The sequence below is a fragment of the Vipera berus genome, assembly GCF_964194415.1.
Source record: "Vipera berus genome assembly, chromosome: 9".
NCBI lineage: Eukaryota > Metazoa > Chordata > Lepidosauria > Squamata > Viperidae > Vipera > Vipera berus.
In genome coordinates this window covers 21,861,072-21,880,013 of record NC_138212.1, presented here as the reverse complement: position 1 = coordinate 21,880,013, position 18,942 = coordinate 21,861,072, and the positions used below count along the sequence as shown (strand labels likewise).

The 18,942-nt window shown below is 41.0% G+C and overlaps 1 protein-coding gene across 11 annotated transcripts in view; it reads left to right on the top strand.

The window, feature by feature from the left end:
* AIRIM (AFG2 interacting ribosome maturation factor) overlaps positions 1–18,942 on the top strand; it is a 70,492-nt gene that overhangs the window by 15,338 nt on the left and 36,212 nt on the right. For 6 of the 11 annotated variants that reach the window (XM_081334807.1, XM_081334806.1, XM_081334804.1 and 3 more), the window contains one exon: positions 2,084–2,419. The exons of the other annotated variants lie outside the window; for them this stretch is intronic. The gene's annotated coding sequence lies outside the window, so the exon portion shown is untranslated. Of the gene's footprint in view, positions 1–2,083; positions 2,420–18,942 lie in introns of those variants that run through there. 11 annotated transcript variants of the gene reach the window in all.

Below are 18,942 nucleotides of genomic sequence, written 5' to 3'. Positions count from 1 at the left end.
GGGCCATGATAGGCGTCTTTCCATTGCCCGAAAAACTCGGTGGAGGCAGCATTGAGTCTCTGGAGCTTTTAGAGCCACTGAATGGTGGTATAATGGTAATGATAATGATGATAACTTTATTGTCACTTTGAATGTACACCAATCGGCATACATCAAAATGAAATTTCGTTGCATACAGCTCTCAAAGGGTCACCACTTCCAATATATACTTCTTGTTCGTGGCCTGCTCAAATTTCACATTGTCCATTTTAGTCTCTAGGGAGTGAACGATGGCAAACAGGACAGATGGAAATGGGGCTCCATGTGGATTAGCCCTCAAATTCGCTTGTATTCTGACAACCTCGCCTTCTTTCCTTTTTCTGATCCTGACTCTTCCACCTTTTCCTTAAAGAGGCCTTGCTTCTTTTCACCCCTGGAGCATGCTGCTGCCGCCGCCACCAACTCCTCCAAAAGCCTCTCTCTCTTCCTCTGGGCCTGCCGACAGCCTCATCCGGTTCCTTTGCTCCATAAGCTCCAGGTCCTCTCCTCCTCTGCCTCCTCTGGAAACAGCCCTGATTTGCAATACAATCCATCACTAGGCCAGCAGTCAGATCTTGCTGCTGGTAGGACAAATTCAAACAGTGCCAACGACTTTTAACAGTCTCACCAACAGTTCCAAAACAACTAGAAACTCGCCATGCCAGCAAAGATTGTAGGTCGTATGTCGTATGTTACCTTAGTTCCACCATGTTGCTCAAACACATTAAAATTTCCTGATCATGTGGCCTATAGCCCTTACTATCCCTCCCAAAACTATTTGCCTTCAAGAGCCTATTCCTATTCCATATTCCTCTAGGGAAGGCTTTGTTGCTCCATTGACAGGTGACGGTCTTAGGATGAGCAGCAGATGGCTTCTGCTTATGTGGGAACCAGTGCTGGTGTTCCTGTGTGCATGACCTAGGAGAAGCTCATGCGTGAATTTCGGCCCCCAATATTGATGAGTGATGCCTCACCAGATGTACGGTCTTAAGGAACCCAAAATGTCCCACTTGCTTTTCATTCTGGCTTTTCTGTCGGCTAAGGGGTCCTTGAACCTCTTCCTCAGGGTCCCCATGAACTGGTTGAAATTGCATAGCTCTGCTGCATCATGGTTGTGGGGGTCAACATCCACTGCCACTTCTTCCAACTCAGTCACATTTTGCACCTTGGCCGTTTCATTCGGTATGTCAGTTCCATACTACTTTATATAGGTCCACACATGGGTTAGAAAGTGCCAGTTGCTTCGCGTTGCCATTAAATGTCAAACACAGGGAAGCTGGCCTGTGTTTGCTCTTTCATGCCAGTGGTGGCTGAGCTGGCTAGACTGTTGCTTACCATGGCGCTGGTGCCAGTAGAGGTGTAGTGAGGGCTGCTGCTGGGGCAGGTGATGGTGTTAGCCCCTCTTAAGCTTTCCGAGTCCGGAGACTTAAACGCATCCCTCGAAGTTGATTATGTATTTGAAGATGACATTGTGGGGATCTGGTTTGCCCCCTGCCTTTTGCAGTTCGTTGACCAGTTAGATTCCCAGGTTGTGTGGTACCGCCCGCACTGCGGCTTGCCGGTAGGGGGGCATGATTGCCTGATGCACCTCCTCCCGCTTACTATCGTATTGAGGCATTCGCAACAGAGCATCGGTGAGAAAGTTCTTCCCCCTGGTACATAGTTCAACCAGAAATGGAAGCATTGGAAGTACTGCGCCCAACGGACATGTTTGGGGGACAAGCACCTCGGCGACTGCAACACCTTGAGATTCTTATGGTCAGTCCAGACCTCAAACGGTTCCTTCGCCTCCTCTACTAGGTGTCGCCATTTGAACAATGCCCACCGTACGGCAAACACCGCCTGTTTCCAAATGGTCCATGCCCTTTCAGTCTCGTCAGTTTCTGCGATGTATAGGCACAGGGCTGTAACGTCCCCTGGCTATTTTTTTTATTGGTTTTATAAAAACATATAATAAAACAAAAAATACATATAAAAACAAAACATAACATAAACAATACAGTCAACAAAAATACAAAAAGAATACTTAACTTCCATTATTCTTAATCTTTCTAATCATTTTCAGGTGACTTCCTCAAGTCCCCCCTATCTGCGTTTCATCGTAGATCATTGCTGGGAACCTGCTGCTTGTGCAGCCGGGTTGAGAAATTAGCTGCTGGTGAAGCTGGGCAGAGGCTGCTCCTGCCCAGGGTTGGCGCCCATGAAAGAAGGACACAGAGATCTCTCGGGGGAAGGGCCCCGCTGCTCCTGGCATGCACACTGAACCTGGGATGCACTCTCCACCACGAGGAGCAGTGGACCTTGTTTATTTATAGTAAAAGCAACCAATCATATTTTATTATTGTTTAAATAGACCAATCATGGTTACACATGTGTTCTACTAAACTATCCTGAAAGGACATTGGTGTTAATGGTAGATTCAAATACAGTAATGACCAATCATCTGCAGGAGGCGTCAGAATTTGCCTTAAATGGAATAGCCAATGGTGTGGAGGAATACTGTGATTATGCCCTTATCTGGCTGTAGCCAATGACATCTCTCCTAGGTTTCTTTGTTTTCTAGGTTTATGGCTTACTTCCTTACACATGGTTCACTGAAGACTTTCCATGGTAGAAAAGTACTAGCCAGAAAAGTACTAGCCAGCTTCATGTATAGGAACAGAGATCATGGTTATTCCAACAGATCATAATTAGCAATTTCTGTTTCATAATTCTAAATCATATTTAATATCTATCTATATTTAATTTCTTATCATTTAACAATCATTCTTTCATATTATCCTTAATACTAAACATTAAACTCTAAAACTGCAACCTATAAGCACTTCCAAGTCCATTTCAAACTACGGTAATTAATATGACAATATTTCTTCAAATAGTCCTTGAGTTTCTTCCAATCTTCTTCCACCGACTCTTCACCCTGGTCACGGATTCTCCCGGTCAGCTCAGCGAGTTCCATATAGTCCATCATTTTCATCTGCCATTCTTCCACCGTTGGTATTTCTTGTGTCTTCCAATTCTTGGCTATCAAAATTCTCGCCGCTGTTGTGGCATACATAAAGAGAGTAACATCTTTTTGGGGAATTTCTTTTCCGACTATACCCAATAAGAAGGCTTCTGGTTTTTTAATAAATGTGTTTTTCAACACTTTCTTTAATTCATTATAGATCTTTTCCCAAAAGTCTTTTACTATGGGGCAAGTCCACCACATGTGGTAAAAGGTTCCTTCTACAGCTTTACATTTCCAGCATTTATTATCTTGTGTATGATAAACTTTTGCAAGTTTAACCGGTGTTACATACCACCTATACATCATCTTCATCATATTTTCTTTCAGAACATTGCATGCTGTAAACTTAATACCCTTTTTCCACATCCTCTCCCAGTCCTCCATCATAATGTTATGCCCTACATCATTAACCCAATCGATCATCACTGATTTCACTTGTTCATCTTCCGTGTGCCACTCCAGCAATAAATTATACATCTTGGAAAGATTCTTTGATTTTGTATCTAACAGTAACATTTCCAATTTGGATTTCTCTATTTGAAAACCTCTTTTTTTATCCATTTTATAGACTTCATTCATTTGGTAATATTGAAACCAATCATCAACATTATCTTTCATTTGCTCATATGTTTTTATCTTAAATTGGTCTCCTTCTTGTACCAATATATCCTTATATTTCAGCCACTTGGTTTCCATATTTGACCTTTTCTGGGCCTTGTCCTCTTAACGGTGAAATCCACCTAAGTGTTTTACTTTCTAACAGATCTTTATATCTCATCCATACATTAATGTAATCAATGCCTTTCTAATTATATGATTTTTAAAACCTTTGTGGACTTTTATCTTATCATCCCATAAATATGCATGCCATCCAAATACATTGTCAAAACCTTCCAAATCTAATACATCGGTATTCTCTAACACAAACCAATCTCTCAACCAGCTAAAAGCGGCAGCTTCAAAATAAAGTTTCAAATCTGGCAGGGAAAAGCCCCCTCTATCTTTTGAATCTGTTAATAGCTTGAACTTAACTCTAGGTTTTTTCCCCTGCCAGATAAATTTCGATAATACCTTTTGCCATTCTTTAAAACAATTCAACTTTTCAATAATTGGAAGTACTTGAAACAAAAATAGCATTTTTGGCAATACATTCATCTTAACAACTAAAATTCGGCCCATCAAAGACAATTTCAGGTTTGTCCAAATATCCAGATCTCTCTTAATTCCATTCCACGTTTTGTCGTAATTATCTTTATACAAATTCAAATTTTTTGCCGTCATATTTACACCCAGATACTTCACCTTTTTTACAAACATCAAACCAGTGGCTTCCTGTAACTTATTTTTTTCCTCTAATGTCAAATTTTTCCCTAAGGCTTTGGTTTTACTCTTATTCAATTTAAAACCTGCAACATGTCCGAAATCTTGTATTATTGTTGGCACCCCAGAAATTTTTCCAGAAAATCAAGTATTTCTCACAGAAAAGTATTGCAGGAACACATGTTTTGCAGGTTTATTCCCTTTGTGTGTATTGGAACACAACAAAAAAGGGAGGAGAAAAAGCAAATTGGACATAATGTCAAACAAACTCCAAAAATGGGCTGGACAAAATTATTGGCACCCTTAACTTAATATTTGGTTGCACACCCTTTGGAAAAAATAACTGAAATCAGTCGCTTCCTATAACCATCAATAAGCTTCTTACACCTCTCACCCGGAATTTTGGACCACTCTTCCTTTGCAAACTGCTCCGGGTCTCTCTTATTGGAAGGGCGCCTTTTCCCAACAGCAATTTTAAGATCTCTCCACAGGTGTTCAATGGGATTCAGATCTGGACTCATTGCTGGCCACTTCAGAACTCTCCAGCGCTTTCTTGCCATCCATTTCTGGGTGCTTTTTGACGTATGTTTGGGGTCATTGTCCTGCTGGAAGACCCAAGATCTCGGATGCAAACCCAGCTTTCTGACACTGGGCTCTACAGTGCGACCCAAAATCCTTTGGTAATCCTCAGATTTCATGATGCCTTGCACACATTCAAGGCACCCAGTGCCAGAGGCAGCAAAACAACCCCAAAACATCATTGAACCTCCACCATATTTCACTGTAGGTACTGTGTTCTTTTCTTTGTAGGCCTCATTTCGTTTTCGGTAAACAGTAGAATGATGTGCTTTACCAAAAAGCTCTATCTTGGTCTCATCTGTCCACAAGACGTTTTCCCAGAAGGATTTTGGCTTACTCAAGTACATTTTGGCAAACTGTAATCTTGCTTTTTTATGTCTCTGTGTCAGCAGTGGGGTCCTCCTGGGTCTCCTGCCATAGCGTTTCATTTCATTTAAATGCCTTCCCCCACCCCCCATTGGTAAAGAGAAGAGCTTCAGAGAGACATAGGATGAAAGGCAGATAGCTACATTGTTTTGTTAACAGATCCGAAGTGAATCAACAAAAGGTTACTTTGTAGTGAAGACAGGAAGTGAAAGTAGTAAACTCCCCATGCATACCCCCTCCCCTTTTTTAGTGTGACAGAATGCAGGAGACAGTAAGGATTGGTTTTTTAATTTAATTTAATTTATTGAATTTATATACCGCCCTTTCCCGAAAGACTCAGGGCGGTTTACAGGGTATAATTTTAAAACATTAATACAAAAATTAAGACCAATTTAAAAAAGATTAAACTAAGTCAGATTAAAGATTAAAGATAAAAGATTAAACTAAACTAAATCAGAGAAGATAGAAATAAAATATAACTGGATTCTGACATCACCTTTCCTAATTTCATGAAATTTGGGTGTATGAACATCTCCAATGTGGATAACCAATTAGGGATTTCCATATAATTGTGTTTTTTAATTCTAACCCATACATCTAATAGTGCCCGTCTGATGTAATGTTTCTGGAAATATTGATGAGCCTTGTGCTTTCCTTCCCAAAGAATTACGTGCCACCCTATCTGCATATCATAGCCTTCTAAGGCTAATAATCTCCTTTCTCAAATGTATCCACTCTTTCGCCCAGGTGAGCGTGGCTGCTTGATAATAATGTTCCCAATCTGGAAGGCCAAATCCACCTCTTTCCTTAAAGTCTTGTAAGAGTTTAAATTTGATTCTCGGTTTTCTCCCTTGCCAAATAAATTTAGATATAATTTTATTTAAATTTCCAAAGAACTCCTTTCCTAATCTGATTGGTATGCACTGAAATTTAAAGAGTAGTTTAGGTAGTTCATTCATCTTTATTGTTGCTGTGGTGGTCTCTCATGAAAATAAGACAGAGTCTTTCCTTCCTCGGGATGAGAGCCCAGAGCAATGTCCAAACCTCCCTTTTATTTACAAGGAAATTCACTCATTTGATTGAGCTCGTGTACAACAAAAAAATCCTACTTTCCCATTGGCTCTGAACCTGCATGATACTCCGCTGGCTTGGTTATGTCAGCTGCATTTTAATAGCTAACAATTAACTGATTGACCTTGTGCTGAACAGGTGGTTTCATTATGGCTCATCTTCAGGAGACTGAAAAACAATTGTTTCAGCTGCGCTTATTCTAATGGCTGCAGCCTGCAATAATTTCCCTACATCTCCTCCTTTTTTGTTTAACTGCCATACATATCTTTATGTTGTTTCAACAGTTTGTAGGCGTATAACACCTCTTTCCAGGGTGGTTGAAACTGCTTACACATAAACCATAAGTTTGGTAAGCATTGTATACAACAGCATAAACCAATCAGCAAACATATAACTCCAATTATGATGGGGACAATTTGTTGCACCCATCCAAAATCAGGTAACCAAGACCATAACCAATCCCATGGATTTGTCATTGCAGAGCCAGTATAACTAAGGAATTTTTCTTTAACCATCTTTTCCATAATATCAATTGTATGAGTAATATTAGCATGAAAATCAGAAATATAAACACAACAGTGACTACGAATTAAAGCACACACCCCTTCTTTTGCGGCTAACATAATATCTAAAGCCATGCGATTCCGCAATACAACTTCTCTAATGTCTGAAACTTCTTGTTCTAACAATTTAAAGTCTTGATAGTTTGATTAAACCTAGCTACAATCCAATGATTCAAATATATGCAAATCTATAATTCATGGCAACTCCCAATGGTGGTATAAGCTTATTGGACTTTGATCAAAGTTCACGTTTCTTCTGTTTCTTAAATGACCAAATGGCAACTCATTTGTTATGTAGATTGAAGGTGCAACACATATACATTATTTCCCCAGGCTCCTTGCTCCGGTTTCCCTTTTCCCCAATTGAACTGAATAGACATTGACTTCATTACACAACATACCTAAACAAATCCCAAATATTATACATATAAAATTAACAAACATTTCAATTTTAGCTGAATGTATAATTTCCTTCTCCACATCGTTTCCAAGAGTTTTCTCCTTATGCGATACAGATTGTTCATCCTGAGGTGGAATTTCCTTTGGCATTTTGATTGTTATCCTTTGATTCTTTCGGAAATCCGGAATAAGATTGTATAACCCTTGATGCCATGGGTTCATGATATGGTCTCACACACCTGGCTGGAATCCAGACTGGACCTGTTGGAGCAAGCACAACAGCATATCCTCGCCCCCATGTTAACAAAGGCACAGGACCATGCCAAATGGGATCAGGTGGAGTTCTATACCAAACTTTAGCCTTTTGCACCTCTAACTGTTGACCAAAATGCCGTTCCACAGCTGTGGAGTCCAAAACTGAATCTAATTTCGAAATATTTAAATGATTTAAAGTAAATAAAGTTAAAGATAACCATCCTAACATTTGCATACTGCGATGTCTTCCTCTAACAATAAGTTGAGCATATAAAGTGTTAATTGAACTGATCGTTTTTGGCTGAGAATTGCTCAAATGAATCCATTCTATAGTAAACAATTTGTCATTGAAGTCTGGAACTTGGCATAAAATCCCAGTAGGCAATTTATAGATATTTAAAATAATTAAAGACAAAGGAATATTATCTTCACATCGGTCAACCCAAATTTGACTCAAAGAATTAGAAACTGTTTGAAACACCTGTAGTTGAGTTTTGTCCAGAACTATTTGATCTGTTGGTTGTCTACCCAGTTTCAAGGCACTAAATAACGGTTGTAATGCAGATGTGGGAAGACCCAAATAAGGCCTAATCCAATTAATACATCCCAGTAATTGTTGTAATCTTACCTAAGAAATGGGATTTTCTTTCTTCCATTCCGGTAACATGGGATGAGAATATGCTTGCATCAATTTGTGACCTAAATATGTAAATGGTGGAGAAGTTTGAATTTTTTCTGGGGCTACTTCTAACCCATATTTCAATAAACATTGACTTAATTTATTCACAAATAGGTGCAATGTTGCCCTTATAACTTTGTTCATTTTGGCAACAAGCAGCTTTACTTCCTGGGCTAGCTGCTAGCCCGCATTCCAGTTTCCCAAAGTCTGAACATTTCTACATTGGTTTGCCCAATGAAATCTCTTCTTGCATTTTGGACAAGGCTGTTTCGGGCGAACTCGAGATTTATTATTTCCCTGTCTACTTCCAACACTATTCCCTCCTCCTGGAGCTCGACATTGTGCCTTAAAATGACCAGGTTTCCCACAGTTGAAACAATTACCCGTTTGTTGACCAAATTTTCCTTTTTGCAAAGTGTTAGCTAAAGCACTCATATTCCACACCCCTGTTCCCACAGAGGAACATGCTTTTAACATATCTGCTATTCCAAAAGTTGGTTGACTCACTATATTAGTTAGAGCTTTTTTACAGTCTGCGTTTGCAGCTTCATAAGCCAATTTCAACAAAAGTTCTTGAACTGCTTCTGCATTATCAATTTGTTTCTCAATTAGCCTCTTTCAATTTATCAATGAATTCTGCATAAGGCTCAGTTGGCCCCTGTCGGACATTAGTAAAAGACTTAGTGGGTTTGCCTGACTGAGGTACCATTTTATACGCGGTTATCACACAACGGCCAATTACAGGATAAGCGGCATCAGGAATTCCTTCTACTTGTTGTAAGACAGTGGCAAATCAACCAGAACCATAAACTTGATCTGGAGTGTAAGCTCCTCCAGAGTTGTTTCCAGCTACAATAGCATTACGCTGATATTCAGAATCCCAAACTACATACTGTGCCGGTGTTAAAAGTATTCTCCACAAATCCTTCCAATCTTGTGGTACCATATTATATCCTGTAGATATCCCTTCTATGGTTCCTTGCACAAAGGAGGAATGCAATCCTGTCTCAGTTATACTTTTCCTAATTTCTCTCAAAATAGAAAAGGGCAACGGCTGCCAACAATATTGCCTATTTCCTTGACCATCTATATCCACTGTTACGGGAAAAGCCTCCAAACCTTCTACCAATTCCTCCGGTGACAATAACCCTTTCCCTTGAGCTTCGTCAAATTTATTTATTTATTTTATTTTATTACATTTATATACTGCCCTTTCCCGAAGGACTCAGGGCGGGTTACAGGGTGATTAAAAAAACAAAGATACAAAAGTTAAAAACAGATTAAAAAAATTATATTCGTCCCAGCATAAGTAAAACCCCAGTTAAAATTAAGATTAAAACTAAAATTAGAATTCTCAGCCTGGGCCAGAGAGCTCGAAGAGTCAGGTCTTCAGGTCCCGGCGGAATGAACGGAGGTCGGGGGCAGTCCTCAGCTCCACTGGCAGCTGGTTCCAAAGGGCAGGCGCACCCACTGAGAAGGCCCTATCCCTGGGTGTCGTCCGCCGGCAATCTCTTACCGGTGGCACCCTGAGAAGACCCTCCCTGTGGGAGCGCACTGGACGAAGGGAGCTTGATGCCGGCAGCAGGTGTTCCCTCAGATATCCCGGACCCAAGCCATTTAGGGCTTTATAGGTCATCACCAGCACCTTGAATCTCACCCGGAGGGCAACCGGGAGCCAATGCAGCTCGTGGAATAGAGGTGTTACATGGGAGTATCGGGAAACCCCCATCACAACTCGCGCGGCTGCATTCTGCACCAGCTGAAGCCTCCGAGTGGTCCTCAAGGGCAGCCCCATGTAGAGAGCGTTGCAGTAGTCTAAACGGGAGGTCACGAGCGCATGAGTGACTGTGCGTAGGGCATCTCGGTCCAGATAGGGTCGCAACTGGCGCACCAGGCGAACCTGGGCAAAAGCCCCCCTCGTCACGGCTCCTATATGGTCTTCAAAATTGAGTCGTGAATCCAGGAGGATGCCCAAGTTGCGAGCCCTATCAACGGGGGGGTAACACCTCACCCCCCATCGTTAGAAATGGAATAGTCTGGTTGACCCTGCTCTAACTACCCCAACTGCCCCTTGACACTTTAAAATTTTTGTACTTGCTTCATCAACTTTTTTGGAACCCTCCAAATTGTTAATTTCAGGTAATGATGTATACGACTTGGATATTAACTTAATCTCCTCCGGAGCCTTTGGGGTTACTAAACGAGGCATCGGAGTTAACACATAAGGTGGCGGAGCGGAAAGTTCCGGTGAAAGAAACAAAGGATTAGAATGTGCCATTAAAGCTTCCAATTTTTTTTCCCAAAGAAGTAAATGATTAATTGAGGCTCTTGGTTCCTCATGTAAAATTTTCCCTATCCTTTTCCAATCCTGAACTTCTAAAGTACCTTGTTCAGGATACCAGGGACATTGAGCTGTAATAACTCTGAGCTGTAATAACTCTGAGTAAGTTTTCTATGTCTCCTAAACCTACTTGACAAGAAGCAGAAAACGTATTCTTTAAGATCTGGCGTAACTCCTTCGCATGGAGTTTTTGTGACGCTGAAAAATCATTCCCCGTCCCGTCCTGCAAGATCCGATGAAGTGCACTGTGCCTATGCCAGGCGTACGTCTGAGGGTCTCAAAAAATCATGTTGGGGTCACCACATGTGGTGGTCTCTCATGAAAATACGAGTCTTTCCTTCCTCGGGATGAGAGCCCAGAGCAATGTCCAAAGCTCCCTTTTATTTACAAGGAAATTCACTCATTTGATTGAGCTCGTGTACAACAAAAAATCCTACTTTCCCATTGGCTCTGAACCTGCATGATATTCCCCTGGCTTGGTTATGTCAGCTGCATTTTAATAGCTAACAATTAACTGATTGACCTTGTGCTGAACAGGTGGTTTCATTATGGCTCATCTTCAGGAGACTGAAAAACAATTGTTTCAGCTGCGCTTATTCTAATGGCTGCAGCCTGCAATAATTTCCCTACAGTTGCAACTTTTCCCATAAAGGAGAGCTGCAAATCTTTCCATCTGTCTAAATGTCACATAGAAATGCTAATTCACACAGCCACTTTTCAACCTGCAATGCTGCGCAGGGTTTTCTTTTACCTTCAATACGCAATTCAAAAAATTTATTGAACACTTTCCCTCAGCTTAGCCATCGCAGCTCTGTGTGATAAGGGAGATCACCAAGTTCAGAATTTATTTTTTCAAGAAAAGACTTAAATTAACGGTGATTTAAACCTTTGGCTCTTATAAAGTTAGCTGTCTGTGTTACAGTGTGCATTACATGGTCCATTTTCAGGGCTTTGCTACATAGTGTTTCTTGATGTATAATGCAGTGATATGCTGTCAGCTCACCTGTGCAATTCTCGCTCTTCATTTTGTCTCGCATCCTTCCTACTAATCCACTCTTTTCCCCGCACATTGAAGGTGCTCCATCTGTTGTGAGTCCTATAAGTTTGTCCCAGGGTAGTTTCATGTCATGTATACTTTTGGATACTGCTTCAAATATGTCCTTCCCCGTGGTAGTGCCATGCAGTGATTTTATATCCAGAAGCTCCTCCGTAATGCATAAACCTGAGTCCACTCCATGGATGAAGATTGTCAGCTGTGCTGTGTGAAAGACGTCAGTGCTCTCATCCACAGCAAGGGAATAAGCAATAAATTCTTTTCCCTTTTCAACCAATTGTCCTTGTAAATCAGTGGCAAGTTCACATATCCGATCAACAACAGTATTTCTGCTTAGGCTTACGTTCGAAAAAGCTTGCTTTTGGTCTGGAGACAAGACTTCACACACTTTAATCATACAGCGCTTCAAAAATTCCCCCTCTGTAAATGGCCGGGCTGATTTGGCTTTCTCTTCTGCCACTATAAAACTAGCTTTCGCAGCAGCTTCACTTTGTGATTTTGCTTTTGTGAACATATGCTGCCGTGACATCAGGCTCTTTTTCAAGTCTTCCACCTCCTGTGCTTTCTGCTCCGTGTTCAAGTTTTTGTACTTGTTCTGATGCTTCGTCTCATAGTGCCATCGCAAGTTATATTCTTTAAATGCAGCCTCAGTAGCTCCACAAACAAGGCACAAAGCCTTATCTTCAATGTCAGCAAACGGGTACTCTGACTCCCACCTCTTTGGAAAGCATCTTTTTTCAAAGTCCACTTTCCGTTTGGCCATTTTGGGGGATTTAAATATTGCCACACAGGTCTTCTTCCCTCCAGATGTACATATAATAATTTAATTTAATTTAATAATTTAATTTGTATACCGCCCTTCTCCCGAAGGACTCAGGGCAATACATAGTAAAAAACCAAATACAAAAATTAAAAGCGATTAAACCATTATGCCCATAATAATTAATACATTAAAATTAGAACTATTTATAAAAACCCAACCCCATCCCATCAGACCAGGCCAGCTTGTTCGAAAAAGAAGGTTTTAAGATCGCGCCGGAAGGAGCGAAGGTCGGGGGCCATCCGGAGCTCAACCGGTAAGCGGTTCCAAAGGTCTGGCGCGCCCACAGAGAACGCTCTCCCCCTGGGGGCCACCAATCGGCATTCTTTGATCGGCGGCACCCTGAGGAGGCCCTCTCTGTGGGAGCGCACTGGACGGAGGGAAGTTGACGCCGGCCGCAGGTGTTGCCGTAGGTAATCCGGACCCATGCCATGAAGGGCTTTGTAAGTCATCACTAAGACCTTGAACCTCACCCGGAGAGCAACCGGTAGCCAATGCAGCTCGCAGAGCAAAGGTGTAACATGGGAGTATCGGGAAACCCCCAAGACAATTCGCGCGGCTGCATTCTGCACCAGTTGAAGTCTCCGGGTGGACCTCAAGGGCAGCCCCATGTAGAGAGCATTACAGTAGTCCAGACGAGAGGTCACGAGCGCATGAGTGACTGTACGCAAGGCATCCCGGTCTAGATAGGGCCGCAACTGGCGCACCAGGCGAACCTGGGCAAAGGCCCCCCTAGTCACAGCTCCAATATGCTCTTCCAAAGAGAGCTGTGAATCTAGAAGGACCCCCAAGTTGCGAGCCCTATCTACGGGGGGTAATAGCTCACCCCCCCATGGCCAATGATGGAATAATCGGAATTTCCCGGGATGCTGGCACGAACAGCCACTCAGTCTTGTCAGGGTTGAGTCGAAGCCTGTTCCTCCCCATCCAGACCCGGACCGCCTCCAGGCAACGGGACACATATAGAAGAGACTGGACAGAAAGCTCAAAGTCCCAGATGCTCTGTGAGGCAAGCAGTTGTGAGCATGCTAGGTTTCCACTTGGTGGCTTAGTAGGATGCTCCGAGTCCAGATGTTTTGAGCAGGTTAGCAACATCACAGCATCTATGGAGAGAAAGCAAGTGACTGCAGCCCTCTTGGATACAATTGAAATTATATGTTTTATACAAGAGAGATCCTGTATGGATGGAGGAAAAGATCAGCAATCCACCATCACTCCAAAGCTGGTCTAGCAGCCACAAGGACCACTCAGCCTCTCTAGTTAAGCTATCTCCATTTCTGATCAGATTCTGATATTTTCAGGGCTGCCTTCCAGTGTCTGATTGCAGGGGGGTGGGAATCAAGACACATCCAGCTTTCCCAAATAGGAAAAAGGAACCATTTTTTCCCAACGTCTATGTCCATGAAGCCCAGAAATAGAGCTCAAAATCCCTGAAATATCCATCCAAAATTTAGCTTTTGCAAGCAGTGCTGGTTAGATCTCTCAGGGTCCGTCAGTCTGTCCTTTGGGGGAGGCCCAAAGCACCCCTCCATTGACTTCAACGCATTTTCCACAAAGCCTTAGAGCATAATGAGGTTTGGGGATCCAGCGGGCAAGGGGATGAGGCTCACGGGGGAGGATGCCCATCAGGTGTTGAGTGACAGTTGTTTAACGTGTGGCGTGCCAATGAAGGGTTTGGGGCTTCATGGCACTGGACCGTGGAGCAAGGACCTCCCCTTTGTACTTTTAGTCCAGATCTTTGCTAGTGGGGAATTCTGGGAGTTGAAGTCCAGCCGTCTTAAAGTTACAAAGATTGAGAGAGATGGGGCTCAATTGTGGTTTTTTTTTAAATTTTTTATTAATAAATTTTATTAAACAAATTTTAAATAAAAAAACAAGAACATTATTACAAAGTACTGAAAAGTGCATCAAATAGAAAAACACCAAAACATCCTAGACACCAAAAAACAAAAACAACAACATTAGACAGGACCGGGGAGTGTAATACTACCCCTAATTTCTTTTTCTCGTACATCCCAGGCTAAGTAACCTTTAATGACCAAATATTAGGAATCTATAATTGTATATATCTCCAGATTCTATACCTCAAATAATAATACACAATCATCTGGTATTTCCCCCCGTTGAGATTAAATATTCTATTTTGTAACCATGAATACCAGGAGTCCCAACTTTTATTGAAAAGTGATTCACTTTTCCCTTTGAGAATATATGTCATTCGATCTGACTCTGCGCATAGTAAAACTTTCTCTATTACTTGATAGTCCGTTGGGATTTCCATCGTCTTCCAATATTGCGCATAAATCATACGCGCCGCTGTTGTAATATGTATTACTAGATACCAAACATTTTTTGGTACTTCTTGTGGCTTCATCCCCAAGAGGAAAATAGCTGGGTCCAATTGAAGATCATATCCTGTTATTTGAAATAACCAATTTTTTATATTGGTCCAGTAACGCCTAACCTTTGGACAAGTCCACCATTGATGGTAAAAAGTGCCCCTGGCAGAATCACATTTCCAACATTTGTCATTTGCATTGGGAAACATTTTTGAAATTCGTGCGGGAGCTAAGTACCATCTATACAACATTTTGTACATATTTTCTTTAAATGCCGTTGCTAACGTTAATTTTATATTTTTCTTCCAAATTTGTTCCCACTCTTCTAATTCTATAGTGCGACCAATATTTCTCCCCCAGGCAATCATTACGTCATTTATTGTTCCCCCTTCCATCCCATGGAACAAAAGTAGATTATAGGTCTTAGATAAAAATTTAGCATCACTTCCCCATAAAATCTTGTCTAATTCTTGTGGGATTATATTGATTCCAAATTCCTGCTTATCCCTATTAAACCTTGAGCTCATTTGAGAATACGACCACCAATCCAACTCTATACCCCCAGAATGTAACTCCTCCCTGGATTTAAGATTGCCTCTCAGATCTATGAGATCTTTATACCTATAGTTTCTGTCTGGATTGTGTAACGTTGAATAAGTTACAGCTTCCAAAGGAGTAAACCAGCCAGGTATCTTTGTATAGATCCACCCTCTCACCATACACCAAGAGTTTATCAATACATCCCTAATATAATGATTAGAGAAAACTTTATATTGACTATCCTTCCTTGGCCAGAGATAGGCATGCCATCCCTGTGTTAAGTTATATCCTTCAATAGTTAAAACCCTCCTTCTAGATAACACAACCCAGTCCCTAATCCAAGCCAAGGCAGAGGCATGGTAATACAGCTCCCAATGTGGGAGCCCCAGTCCTCCCCTTGTTTTGTGCTCCTGCAGCGTTCTTCTTTTAATATCCGGCTTTCGATTATTCCATATGAATCTACCAACTATCTGTTCTAGTTTTTTAAAAAATTTCTTATCTAGTTTTGCAGGAGCAGTTTGGAATAGGTATAACCACTTTGGCAAAATATGCATCTTAATCACTGCGATTCGTCCTAGGATTGAGAGTTGAATGTTTTTCCAGCTGTCTAATTTCTTCTCCATCTCAGTCATCAATTTTTGATAATTTAGTTCCTTTATAGATGGACACCTTGAAGATAGCCAAATACCTAAATATTTAACTTTTTTAACTATTTGGATCCCCATCACCTCTTGTAATTGTACCTTGGATTCAGTTCCAATATTCTTTACCAAAAATTTAGTTTTATCTCGATTAATCTTTAAACCTGCTACTTCTCCAAAAGCACTAATTTCCTCCAATAATTTAGGGCCTGATTCCAATGGGTCTTCCAAAATAAAAACTAAGTCATCAGCAAAAGCTTGAAGCTTATATTGCTGATCATTTATTTTTAATCCTTTAATATTATTATTTTGCCTAATTATAATCAATAGTGGTTCTAAAGTCAAAATAAACAGTAGAGGTGAAAGGGGGCATCCCTGTCTCGTACCTTTTTGTATATCAATTTTCCCAGTCATTTCACCATTGAATAATACTCGGGCAGATTACGTAGTGTAAATTGTTTGTATAGCTCTTACAAAATTTGGTCCAAATCCCATTTTAATCATCTGACATATTAAAAATTCCCAACTAACCATGTCAAATGCTTTCTGAGCGTCAAGAAACTTCATTGCCAACTGTTTGCTAGGGTGCATCTCATAATATTCCAACGTATTCATCACTATTCTCAAATTATCTCTTATTTGCCGACTTGGAAGAAAACCATTCTGATCTGGATGTATAAATTCTCTTAAGAAAACTTTAAGCCTGCCCGCCAGAATTGAGGAAAAAATTTTATAATCTGCATTCAATAGCAAAATGGGTCTATAATTTTTAACCAAGGTACGATCTGAATCTTCCTTTGGGATCAAAGATATATAAGCCTCTGTCCATGACTGGGGTATTTTCCCTTCACTCAAAACCTCATTAAATAAATCTTTTAAATGGCCACTAAACATTTCCAACATCTCTTTATATAATTCCGCCGGGAGTCCATCCGTTCCCGGGGTTTTCCCATTCGATTGTTTCCTAATTGCCTCCTTTATTTCCCCTTCTGAGATCTCTGAATTCAAAATTTGTTTTACATTCTCAGGAACCTCCTGTAAATCCACCCTTTCTAAGTAACTTCCAATCCTTTCTTCTAGAATTGGGTCTTTCTTATACAATGCAGTAAAAAATCCCTGAATCACCTTTTTCTTTTGATCATTTGATCCCACCATATTTCCCATCCCATCCTGTAACCATTCTATTTTTCTCGTGATTGCTCGCTTCCTAAGCCTATAGGACAACCATTTTCCAGCCTTGTTGGCATGTTCAAAAAAAAATTGTTTATTCCTTTGAATTTTCTCTGCTAATTCATGTTGATCCAGGAGGGAAATCTCGTGTCGCGTAATATCTTTTCTCTCCCTCGCTATTACTGAGGATGGGTCTTTCTGAAGAGCCTCCTCGGCCTCTGTCAACATTCCCATCAACTCCACTCTCTTAACCCTCTCTTTCTTCCACTTACCGTATATGCCAAATACTTAATTGCTATCCCTCGAATCACTGCTTTCGCAGTGTCCCATATAATTTGAATTGGTGTATCTTCCCTTCTGTTCTCCTCAAAAAAGTATCCCATTTCCTGGTTCAACAAGTTTTTGAATTGTTCTTCTTTTAAAAGAGCTGCTCTCATTGTCCATCTATACCTCTTCTTTTCTCCTTTCCAAACCAAAACTAACGGGCTGTGATCTGCCCAGTCATTAGTCGTAATCTCTATTTCCCTAACCATCTCTTTCAATTCATGGGATGCCCATATCATATCAATTCGGGTCCATGTATGATGCCTGGGAGAGAAATAAGTATATTGCCTCTCTTCCCTGTGAAAATCTCGCCATATATCACATATACCTAATTCCTCCCTCACTTGATCCCACACCTTAGGCAATGTTCTTTTTCCCTCTTTAAGTAAACGTTGCCCCGGAGTATAGTCTTTATCGTCTACTATTGCATTGAAGTCTCCTACGATGCATATATGCTCGTATTCTAACCCTGCTATTACTTTATATAAACCTTGAAAAAAGGCACACTGATTACAATTTGGTGCATACACATTTACCAATAAGATCTTCTTCTGAGCCAATCGAAGTTCTACCATCACTACTCTACCTTCTGTATCTGAATACACCCAGCGGGCCTCAATATTTCGCCAGACGTAAATCACTACTCCCCTTTTCTTTTGTTCTGCCAGGGACACAAAAACTTCCCCCAATTTTGGACACGCTAGTACATTCTGTTGACTTTTAATGATATGGGCTTCCTGGATACAAATTATATCATATTTTAATTTACAAAGTTTGGACCAAGTTTTTTCCCTCTTAGTAGGATTATTAAGACCGTTAATATTGACAGAAAAAAGGCGAACCTCTTCCTGAATGTCAATGCTTCGCTGTATTCTTTATTTTTTTTTGCTAACCATGTCTCCATTTGAGGGCCCGAGCCTCCCAATTCCCCAGCATCTTCCTTATCTATACTCTTCTTTTCTTTTAATCCTCCACTTCTCCCCTTGGAATCCTTCTTCCTGGCTTTTGCCTTCTAACTCCTCCTCACTCTCCTGATTGAACTGAGATTCAAAATATACATGGGCATCCTGTAAGTTATCAATACGATATCTCTTGTCCTGCCACATAAAAGCCAATCCTTCTGGAATCAGCCATCGGTAGCGAATGTCAAATTTCCTAAACTGACTTGTTAGGAAATCATATTTTTTTCCTCTGATCTCTCACTCTTCTTGGTAGCTGCTTAAGAATAATTACTGATCTTCCTTTAAAGGATATAGTCTTCTCTCTTGCTTTCCTTAGGACCTGCTCCCGCACTGATGTTTTATTCAGTCGGACATGTATCTGTCTCGGGAGTTTGTTTCGACGTGCATAACTAGTGTAAACCCGAAATACGTCATCTATATCCCTCAACATCTCTTGTGGGTTCACCTCAAGCACTCCAGCCAAAATCTCTGTCACAATAGTTTCCAACTGC